Source organism: Entelurus aequoreus, linkage group LG28 (genome assembly GCF_033978785.1).
Source record: "Entelurus aequoreus isolate RoL-2023_Sb linkage group LG28, RoL_Eaeq_v1.1, whole genome shotgun sequence".
Lineage (NCBI taxonomy): Eukaryota > Metazoa > Chordata > Actinopteri > Syngnathiformes > Syngnathidae > Entelurus > Entelurus aequoreus.
The window spans coordinates 1,916,879-1,928,947 of record NC_084758.1 but is presented as its reverse complement, the minus strand read 5'-3'; the positions used below and the strand labels follow the sequence as shown (position 1 = coordinate 1,928,947).

General features: G+C 37.9%; 1 long non-coding RNA gene across 1 annotated transcript; it reads right to left on the bottom strand.

Annotated features, from left to right (window-relative positions):
* Positions 1 to 3,862: 3,862 nt before the first annotated feature.
* LOC133645040 (uncharacterized) lies at positions 3,863 to 4,647 on the bottom strand. The gene is made up of 4 exons (XR_009824882.1): positions 4,497 to 4,647; positions 4,359 to 4,409; positions 4,063 to 4,107; positions 3,863 to 3,986 (listed from the first exon to the last, which is right to left on the bottom strand). It is a non-coding gene; the product is annotated as an uncharacterized LOC133645040 (long non-coding RNA).
* Positions 4,648 to 12,069: the final 7,422 nt, after the last annotated feature.

Genomic DNA, 12,069 nt, shown 5'->3' with positions numbered 1-12,069 from the left:
GTTGACAGGTAGAAAACAAAGATGCTAAACTGACAGTTGACAGATAGAAAACAAAGATGCTAAAGTGACAGTTGACAGGTAGAAAACAAAGATGCTAAACTGACAGTTGACAGGTAGAAAACAAAGATGCTAAACTGACAGTTGACAGGTAGAAAACAAAGATGCTAAACTGACAGTTGACAGGTAGAAAACAAAGATGCTAAACTGACAGTTGACAGGTAGAAAACAAATATGCTAAACTGACAGTTGACAGGTAGAAAACAAAGATGCTAAACTGACAGTTGACAGGTAGAAAACAAAGATGCTAAACTGACAGTTGACAGGTAGGAAACAAAGATGCTAAACTGACAGTTGACAGGTAGAAAACAAAGATGCTAAACTGACAGTTGACAGGTAGAAAACAAAGATGCTAAACTGACAGTTGACAGGTAGAAAACAAAGATGCTAAACTGACAGTTGACAGGTAGAAAACAAAGATGCTAAACTGACAGTTGACAGGTAGAAAACAAAGATGCTAAACTGACAGTTGACAGGTAGAAAACAAAGATGCTAAACTGACAGTTGACAGGTAGAAAACAAAGATGCTAAACTGACAGTTGACAGGTAGAAAACAAAGATGCTAAACTGACAGTTGACAGGTAGAAAACAAAGATGCTAAACTGACAGTTGACAGGTAGAAAACAAAGATGCTAAACTGACAGTTGACAGGTAGAAAACAAAGATGCTAAACTGACAGTTGACAGGTAGAAAACAAAGATGCTAAACTGACAGTTGACAGGTAGAAAACAAAGATGCTAAACTGACAGTTGACAGGTAGAAAACAAAGATGCTGAACTGACAGTTGACAGGTAGAAAACAAAGACGCTAAACTGACAGTTGACAGGTGGAAAACAAAGATGCTAAACTGACAGTTGACATGTAGAAAACAAAGATGCTAAACTGACAGTTGACAGGTGGAAAACAAAGATGCTAAACTGACAGTTGACAGGTAGAAAACAAAGATGCTAAACTGACAGTTGACAGATAGAAAACAAAGATGCTAAACTGACAGTTGACAGGTGGAAAACAAAGATGCTAAACTGACAGTTGACAGGTAGAAAACAAAGATGCTAAACTGACAGTTGACAGATAGAAAACAAAGATGCTAAAGTGACAGTTGACAGGTAGAAAACAAAGATGCTAAACTGACAGTTGACAGGTAGAAAACAAAGATGCTAAACTGACAGTTGACAGGTAGAAAACAAAGATGCTAAACTGACAGTTGACAGGTAGAAAACAAAGATGCTAAACTGACAGTTGACAGGTAGAAAACAAATATGCTAAACTGACAGTTGACAGGTAGAAAACAAAGATGCTAAACTGACAGTTGACAGGTAGAAAACAAAGATGCTAAACTGACAGTTGACAGGTAGGAAACAAAGATGCTAAACTGACAGTTGACAGGTAGAAAACAAAGATGCTAAACTGACAGTTGACAGGTAGAAAACAAAGATGCTAAACTGACAGTTGACAGGTAGAAAACAAAGATGCTAAACTGACAGTTGACAGGTAGAAAACAAAGATGCTAAACTGACAGTTGACAGGTAGAAAACAAAGATGCTAAACTGACAGTTGACAGGTAGAAAACAAAGATGCTAAACTGACAGTTGACAGGTAGAAAACAAAGATGCTAAACTGACAGTTGACAGGTAGAAAACAAAGATGCTAAACTGACAGTTGACAGGTAGAAAACAAAGATGCTAAACTGACAGTTGACAGGTAGAAAACAAAGATGCTAAACTGACAGTTGACAGGTAGAAAACAAAGATGCTAAACTGACAGTTGACAGGTAGAAAACAAAGATGCTAAACTGACAGTTGACAGGTAGAAAACAAAGATGCTAAACTGACAGTTGACAGGTAGAAAACAAAGATGGTGTTCAGCGTTTTCCTGCTCAAAAGAGCGGACTGTTGAAAATAGGAATCGGGGGATTACTTTTCACTAGTAAGATTTAACATTAACGTACTATTGGTTGCATTTTGTGAAAAGAATATTATCACAGAGTTGAGAAGGAGCAAAGATCTTCAATAGTACTGAAATCGTAGCCGCTAGCAAACAAGAGTATGACCATAATAGAATTGCTTGCCAATTAAATTACTTACATTTAAAAATGTCATACTTGAATAACATAAAGTTGAAATAAATGATGAAGATAAAGATTGTAAAAGCCAACAGGGGTAAAAGTTATGTTTATGTTGAAGTATTTGGCAGACGCTTTTATCCAAAGCGACATACATAAAAAATACAAATATAACAATCACTGTAAACATGATCATTTAAGGGAAGAATGTAATAGAAAATATCAATACAAAGTGTCAAGACAGAATACATTCTCTGCTGCTGCAGCAACAGAGATACAGTCTATAAGATATATAGATATCTAATGTATTCTTACATTGTTTATGTAGCATGTATACATAACCTCATCATATTGTTTCTTCAATTTGAAATCCCTTGTCTGGGATTATATTCCCAGTTTTGATCTTGGACGTCTGGTCACTTATAGCATATAAGAATATTCTACTACTGTTAAGCAAACTATGAATAATAAAACATGTGTCCTTTATCATAGCTACACGTATGACTAAAAAGTGTGTGAAAATCAGTGGTATTCAGTGAGGTAAGATGAATTAAATGTCATTGCTCCTGCCAAATGAATTGCACTGATCACCACTCCAAGATGGCGGCCCCGCGTCTCGTCAGCGCTGTCACGCCAATTTTCTTCCCATTACAAAAACCTTCCTACCCCCCATTTACTTCCGGGGTCATTTCCGCGTACGTCATTTCCTCTTACGTCTTTGACAGCGATCGATAGCACTTCGTTTGACTCTTTTTTATAATACAGCGTTAACAAAACGTCTGTATTAATCGGACAAGTATTAATCTGACAAATTTACTTGAGGATATTCCTGACTGCACATTTGACTCATGGACATATGCGGAAATTAATAACAGTGTACAATAAGTTAATTCATTATCAATCAACATTATTAAAATTTATTAAAACTAAATGTATTCGTTAAATTCAGTTTTTTTTTAGTTCTCTGTGTAAGTGAACTAAATTAAAATGACATTTATGTGCACATATGTACCTCAGTGAAGTCAGATGACCCGTGGTCAGACAAACGACAATATTTAGAATAAGAACATAAAAATAAAGAAAAACCTTGGGTATTTCTTCAAGACTTTAAAATGAGGCAAAAAACTGCAATGTAAAATGATTTTTTTATTGTTTACAAATGTTTTGTTCTAAACATTGCGCGAGCCGCACCTAAAGAATGGGGAACACAGATAAAGGACAAAGCGTCAATTATAATCACAAGTGGTGGTCACCTCAGAAGTAGACATGTTGTAGTGAAAAGCTCTTAAACCACATCAAGGTACAAACCAATAATGGTTATTAGATTATTATTTTTGAACCAGTTATTTTTCCCCCAGCTTACATATTTCTTCAATCATTTTTTTTATGGAGCAACATAGGTATGATACAATTTATTCACTTTTGTGTCATGGCATACCAGTACTGTATTCAGTTCATCTTTGATGACGCAGTCGATGGCCTGGACTGACTTTCTAGATACCCTAAAGACTGGCTGAAGAATGCCCTGCAATAGGCCGCTCGCCTTGTCTGTCCAATAACAGAACCTCTGGCCATGCCTGTAGGGGAAATTGAAGAAAAGATCTTCAGATTACAGTTACTAATCCATCCATCCATCCATTTCCTACCGCTTGTCCCAGTTTGGGGTCGTTGGGGTCGCTGTAGCCTATCTCAGCTGCATTCGGGCGGAAGGCAGGGTACACCCTGGACAAGTGGCCACCTCATCACAGGCAGTTACTAATCATGATAAACAATACATCAGATATTTCAAGAAGTTGTCCTACCCTTCAATGCCAAAGCGCTCCATTAGAAGGACACACCACCAACGCCGGATTGACTGCATGTCCAGCTAGAGCAGATATAACAATGAGTTCATTATTTTTACCTCTCTTATTTTGAAATCTTTTAAATATCTAAATACTTACCACACTGTAGTGAAAAGTAGTGTCCGTACAGAGCCAGAGGGAGTACTAAAAATAGAAAATAGTCATTTTTCTGAGCACATGTAATAATTGTGTAATGAAAAAAATATTTCTGTACTTTGTAATAATCTACTAAATTGATGAAAAGAGCCGTCAACATCAATACTGGAAATGTGATGGATAGGAATATCTCTGGAAGCAATAATTGCAACCAAATATTTTTGTCATTTGATACTGTGTTTCACATCATTGTGGGGGAAGTTTAACCTACTCTTCTTCTTTAAAAATGCCCAACTTACCATGAGCATGAAAACACCACAGTCATTCCCCGAGGTCTGGCGTGGGATCTCCTGGTAATACACATTAGCACCATGAAAATGTATACAGCCTTTGGGTTTACTACAAGACATTTATATTTTATAGAGTAAACCTATTACCTGCATGTCTTTTCCAGTGAGCTCACTCCAGCTTCCTGGGACGATGTGCTGCGCAATGCTCCTGCAGTAAAAAAGCCAAATGTGAATCAAATAAAATGCAATAAGCCACTTGGCATATTAAAACATGAAGACAAATTGTAAATAAACAAGTGAAAATTCTATTGGAACACTGCCAAAGCATGAACAAAATCACGTTTCACCAGTACTGGTCCATGACTCTGTGGTTGAGGACCCCTGTAGCACACCACTGGAACATGGCTAGAATGGGAACATAGCCGAAAGAAGAACATGTCTAAAACATGAGCATAGCGGGGAAGGGAAAGATGACTAGAACAGAACCATAGCCAAAACCAGAACATGGCTGGAACAAAAGGTGGCCAAAATGGAACTGTGGCCAGGATTATTATAAAGGGACCTAGAGATGGCTCTGTACACCTCATCACCAAAACCAGATGGCCAAAGGGCAAACTGAGAGTCCAGCAAGAGAATTTCTCTCTTTGCCGGCCTCAACACCTGTAATGGTCAATGCAGAAAGAGGCCTAAATAATGTCATTGCACAAGAATGATAAGATATCTCCAGTATTTTTCTTTTCAACACTTACACAGAGAAGGTAATGTTGTGCTTGCTCCACGCTGGGAAGAGGAGTGCATCCTTTAGATGTGCATCCCTCTGTAGTAAACATTTATGAATATTTTAGAAAGAAATTTCAGATTAGTGTAGTTATTATCATTCAAATGTCATTGTACTCACTGGAAGGCTTGACATTGGATCGACGTCTTTGTGCTTCCACGTTGGTACAATATACATGTTGGCAATGAAGACATCTTTGCCCTGAAACAGTTTTAAATCCAAAAACATGAGGATATGTGAGCTTTTATATTAACCATTGAATCAGATTTTTTAATGACCAAAAGCAGCCTCTGTTGTGCAGCTCTAAGAAATCCTACATGTCTCTGAGCAGCTTCCTGAAGCAGCTGGAGGCAAGCATTTCCAATCTGTCATCACATTACAGATGTAACAAAGTTATACATATCCATGGAATAAGCAGTCAAGTGAAACAAACATAACAGTTACAGTACTGACCGTGGAGTCCATGTCTCTGGACAACCCGAGAGACCAAAACTCTTCTCGGGTTAAACACACCCCTCCCTCTTTAACCATCAGCTCCATAGCTGGACGATCGCAGGCCAAAACATACTCCAGCTGTTCATGAAAACATTTTACATTACCCGACTTGAAGAAAACCTTGGCCACTTCACAAAGCAATAAATGTATATATTTTTAATCATATCCTGGCTCCAATGTCAACATTTTACTCAATTTGAAACCTGCTCACCAGTTGTTTCTGGTCGGGGTGCAGCTCCTTTTTCCAGGGTGATGCGGGGCCAGCATATGTATGGTCCGTGAAACAATGACACTGGACATGTGTCAATCATACAAATAGTTAGAAAGCTACATGTATGGACACAGAAACACTTTTTTCCTGAAAAAGTACCTCAGGTTCCTCCTCCGATGATGAAGTCAGCATTTCAGCATCTCCTGGAAGCACAGGGGCTGAAGGGGAATCCTTTGGCCAGCCAGGGTGAGTCCCTAAATGAGAGAGGAGGCATATTATGATACAGGGGAGGGATATTAAGATCTCTGAACAAAAATGCCTGTAAACAGCATTCAGTTTGACATACTCGGGCGCAGAGGTTTCAGTGATGCATACGGGGTCATCATATGCTTGGGCTTTCCATCCAGGGTCTCCAGACTAACCATATTGTTTGGAAGAACCTCCATAACTCTGTAACATCAAGGGAATGAGTTCTGGCTTGGTCATCACCAATATGACAATCATGAAACATTTGACCAGTAACGTTGTGGTTAGAATTCAATATTGCATTCAAGCATGTGAGTACATTCAGACTGAATTACAATCCTAGAGTACAATAGTCAAAGACCACCATTTAGTTACCTCTTTCTTGAATTCAGTGCCCTGGTCAGGCAAACCATGAGTAAAGAAAATGTCCCTCAAGGCCTGTGGGGCACCACAGAAATTATATTAGTACAACTAATAATTACAATAGAATTGTGTATATATATATATATATATCTTTAGTGGGTAAGTGAAACACCAAAATATAAAGAATACCTCCTTCACATTGGCTGCTGTCTTTTTTGGGAATGTTCTTGCTTCAACCCACTTGGTGAAATAATGGGTGAAAGTGAGACAATATCTGTTCCCCTTAGACGACTATTTCACAGGTCCAAAGAGGTCCACACCTAGAGCATGAATTCCAGTTCTCAGTTTAGCAAATATTTGAATGTGGACTGAGTTTTTGTATAGTTGTGTGTGAAAAGGTGAGGGATGTGTGAATAAAGCCACTCACCAACCATGTACCAAGGTGATACCACCTTGACGGGCTTCAGCTCAGGCGCCTCGGTCTTTCACTTTTCAAAGCGCTGGCAGTCAGGACATGTGCGCACCTAAAAGCAGTAATAAAGGGAAACATATTGATTTGATTCCACAACACTTTGCGACCTATTACCAACTACTAACCTGAGTGTTTCAACTCAAAATAAAAATGAAAAGCAAATATCTTCCTTCTAGGAGCTTGCTTACACAATCCAATGTGTCCTGTGTGATGGACCGCCAATAAAACCGGGGAGCAATCTTCGCTTGCATCCTCCGTGCTCCAAAATGGCCTGCATGGGCTTCGCTTAACACAGCCACTTTCTCCTCCTCTGTCCAAATGACCCTTCTGTTGCCATGGTACACGACCTCTTCTACACACACACAATATTGTAGTGAAATGCTTTCAACAATAATGTTGATTTCAAGTACAGACATTTAACAGTATTATATATTCATTAATATTAGTGAAATGCTTTCAACAATAATGTTGATTTCAAGTACAGACATTTAACATTATTATATATTAATTAATATTAGTGAAACTGTTTCAACAATAATGTAGATTTAAAGTACAGACATTTAACAGTATTATATATTAATTAATATTAGTGAAACGGTTTCAACAATAATTTAGATTTAAAGTACAGACATTTAACAGTATTATATATTAATATTTTTTGCAGGTTACCACGAAGACAGAAGTTCGCAGCACTCCGCTTGAAATGTTTGGAAGCCTGCTGGTGTTTGACATAAGTCCCCTGGGACAGATAAAGACGAATATCATTCAGTGACACCACCATTTTCAGGAGATTTGGATTTATCGATTCTATCGATCGCTGTCAATGACGTAAGAGGAAATGACTATATTATAAAAATAAAAAAACCCAGCGACGGGCAGTAAGAGGAAATGACGTACGTAAGAGGAAATGACGTAAGCGAAAATTATCCCGGAAGTAAATTGGGGCTAGGAAGGTTTTTGTAATGGGAAGACAATTGGCGTGACACCGCCATTACTGTATAAAAGTACACAATAACAAACACGGAGGCTCCAATTTTACACGAGGATCACTTTATTTTATTTCTTTCAACAACCTCCGCTCCACTCAACGTGTCACCACTTCCGCTCTTAGGGCCTTCAAAATAAGAGCTCAAGTCATATACTGTATAACCCAGGGGTCGGCAACCTTTACCACTCAAAGAGCCATTTTGGCAAGTTTCACACATTAAAGAAAGTAATGGGAGCCACAAAAATGTTTTTAAAATTTAAAATGAAAAACACCGCATACAAAGCTTACATGCTTTGTGCTATGTTAACCAGGGGTCTCAGACACACGCACCGGCACGCACTTTAATGTGGGAATTGGATGTTAGTGCAGCCCGCGAGTTTTGGATGAATGTCGCTTGCGTCACACCTGCCAACCCTCTCATTTTTCCCGGGAGACTCCCGAATATCAGAGCGTGATGACACTGCATTTGGCGCCCCCTACAGTCTGCCCAATCAGTGTACCTGCTCGGCCACAAGTGGAATGCAGCTTTAGCTTGCTCACGTAAGAGACAGCAAGGCTACTAACTCAGCAGCCACACATCTTACACTGACGGTACCAATACCCAGAATCCCATGCAGCCCTAACTCTTCCGCTCAACCAACCACGAAGAGGGGGGGGGGGGGTTGATGTGTGGGGGGATTTGGTGGTAGCGGGGTGTATAATGTAGACCGGAAGAGTTAGGACTGCATGGGATTCTGGGTAATGGTTGTGTTGTGTTTATGTTGTGTTACAGTGGGATGTTCTCCAGAAATGTGTTTTTCATTCTTTTTTGGTGTGGGTTCACAGTGTGGCGCATATTTGTAACGTAACAATGTTGAAGTTGTTTGATACGGCTACCGTCAGTGTAAGCTGTGTGGCTGATGAGTAAGTATGCTTTGCTGTCTCCTGTGTGAGCAAGTAATAACAACATGCAACATGTGGCTGGCCTGGCATGCTGTAAGTAAATGCTATAGAGGACAATTACTGCAGTGCAATTAGGGCACGCCCTTTATATAGTAATTAGAGTGTTAATAGGATTATTTTTCCCTGGGAGTAGTCTATGAGAGACACTGACATCCATAAGTCTCCTGGGAAAATCGAGGGGGTCGGCATGCATGTAGCTGAGCCGCATCAGAGTGGTCAAGGAGCCACATGCGGCTCCGGAGCCGCGGGTTGCCGACCCCTGGTATAACCGCTTACAACAGGAACTTAACATCACAAAGAGTCAAGCCCATAAAAATAGGTTACATTATTTTGTAGTTTTATACAGTGTAGGCGACATATATAAGGCCTCTGTTACTTTTTGTTGTTGTTGTTGTGTGTGTGAGGCTCTGTATATTTGGGGTTAGGGTTAATATGTTTTTTTTTTGTTTGAATTGCCTGTGTTGTTTTTGCACTTATCCTGTTATTGTGTTGAAACGAGGACGTTTGTTTTTGTAGGAGGGGAGGTATGTAACCTATTTTTACGGGCTTGCCTCTTTGTGATGTTAAGTTCCTGTTATAAGTTATACATGTTATATATGTGCAATCTACTAATACAAGTTTCAATCAATCAATCAAATCAATAAGCTGTTTTACAGTATATGCCTTGAGCTCTTATTTTGGAGGCCATAAGAGCGGAAGTGGTGACACGTTACGTGGAGCGGAGGTTTTTGAAAGAAAGGAAATAAAGTGGTCCTCGTGTAAAACTGGAGCCTCCGTGTTTGTTATTGTGTACTTTTATACAGTATAGTCGACATATATAAACCCTCGGTTACAATAACAAACACGGAGGCTCCAGTTTTACACGAGGAACACTTATTTTTAAATTATTTTTTAATAAACCTTTATTTATAAATGTCAACATTAACAAACAGTTGAAAATAATAATCAAAGTAAATACAAAAAACAGTACAAAGCAGCGTCAGGGGGTTGTAAATTCAAAGTAACTAAAATAGAATACTTTATTTAGAACGTTTCCCTGCTTGCATCACGCAAGTGACGTCAATGTTCGGTCCTCGAGAGCCATATGGGTCATTTTTTTTATATGGTGCCTTTTGCGTCCCCAGTATAAATCATGTCATATTTTCTCAAAATATTTACAATTGCTCATTCCATTAGTTTCTTTGTGTATGGTAAATTGTTGTCTATCATAAATACAGTGATATGGGCTTCAAACATTAGAATATATATTTTTTAAAGCTTTTGTTAAAGTTCTATTATGCGATTTTGCCATGTCCCTGGTGCTGTTTATTCAACTTTAATCTAGAAAATAACAAATAAAAACATATATTTTTAATTTTTTTTTGTTATGATATAATTATCATAGACAAGCTCTCTTTAGTCATATGGTGTATATTATCAAAATCGTAAAAAGAATTACAAAAAAATAAGGTTCTATGTCTGTCCCTGTGGTCGCTGTCCACTCTGTTAAGTTGCGTTACTGTCCCTTTAAGAAAACAACCACATTTGTCAGTGACATCATTCTCATCAGGTAACATCACACCAGTGGCGGGAAACTCAACTCTGGTAAGCTGTGTGGTTTTTTAGCTCTCTTACTATCTGATGTTGATGTTTTTATGAAGTGAATTTAATGTGGTTGAACATAACGTGTCCACTCTGTTAGGCCTAAATAATAAGGAGATCAATCAAATTGAAATTTTTCAAAACATGTTTGTGTGAAATTATAGATTTCTTATCAATTATTCAAGTCCATGCTAGCTGTTATGTTAACACAGGCAGGCTGAAGGCTAACTTTAGCTCAAAATGTCCACCGTGTTAGTGTCCACCGTGTTAGCCTCATTCAACTAACACGGTGGACATCAACCTAACAGAGTGGACATGTATATAGTAATGTTGACTTATCACAATGTATATGTAGTGCTATTATGCATTCAACAGCAGTTTCTTTCATAATTCTTGGTTAATCATCACTGCTGTTGCAAAATATCATATACAGCAAATACATTGGTGTTAAAAGTACAGTGTTAATGCTTTTCAGTGTGAAGTGTTACGATTTCAGTGGTAAATTCAGCATGTTCTCTCACCAATTCACAGCAGAAGCAGCATAGTATAACGGATAAGGATGCAGGTTGGCATGTGGGAGATTCCGGTTCAAATCCACCCTACAGCAATCATTCATTTTAAATTTAAACTAAATTTGATTATAATTAATTTTAGTGTAAATATAACGTTTTAGTGTTACAATGCCGGGTGTTAAATCAGCTTAAATGTGGTGTTAAATCTAGACACCTTTCGGTGTTAATTGTATTTTAACACACTACAGTGTGGATGCATATAGACACTTTGCTGGTGTTAAAATTAACACTGTGGTTGTTAATTTAACAATGGAGATTTTGCAAACACTAATATGTATATTATTGTACATTAAAGGTATACTAAGTGAGATTTTTCTAAAAAACTAAAATATGGATTGACACAAAAACAATGAATCTCTGTGATCACTATGTCCTTAACAGAGTGGACATATCCCGTGTGTCACCTCTCATTAATATAGCTAAATATACTATGATTTAGGTGCCTGAGTTCGACCAATATGTTTTTCAGCAAGTTACATATGTCATGTATACAATAGAACATAAAAATATTGGTAAATCAACTATTTATTTTTTACAAGTTATGAAGTCCAAATGGCACCCTATAAAAAAAACGACCCATATAGCACACCGTGATTGGTAGATTCCACACAACGCTGTCAAGCTAATTCATATAAAACTCGCACTAACATTACACTTTCATATTAAGGTGAGGGCTGCAAAATAACATCTCGCGGGCCGCGTGTCTGAGACCCCTGGTCTAATATATATATATATATAGATATGTCTGAGACCCCTGGTCTAATATATATATATATAGATATGTCTGAGACCCCTGGTCTAATATATATATATATATATATAGATGTGTCTGAGACCCCTGGTCTAATATATATATATATAGATATGTCTGAGACCCCTGGTCTAATATATATATATATATAGATGTGTCTGAGACCCCTGGTCTAATATATATATATATATAGATATGTCTGAGACCCCTGGTCTAATATATATATATATAGATATGTCTGAGACCCCTGGTCTGATATATATATATATATATATATATATATATATATATATATATATATATAGATGTGTCTGAGACCCC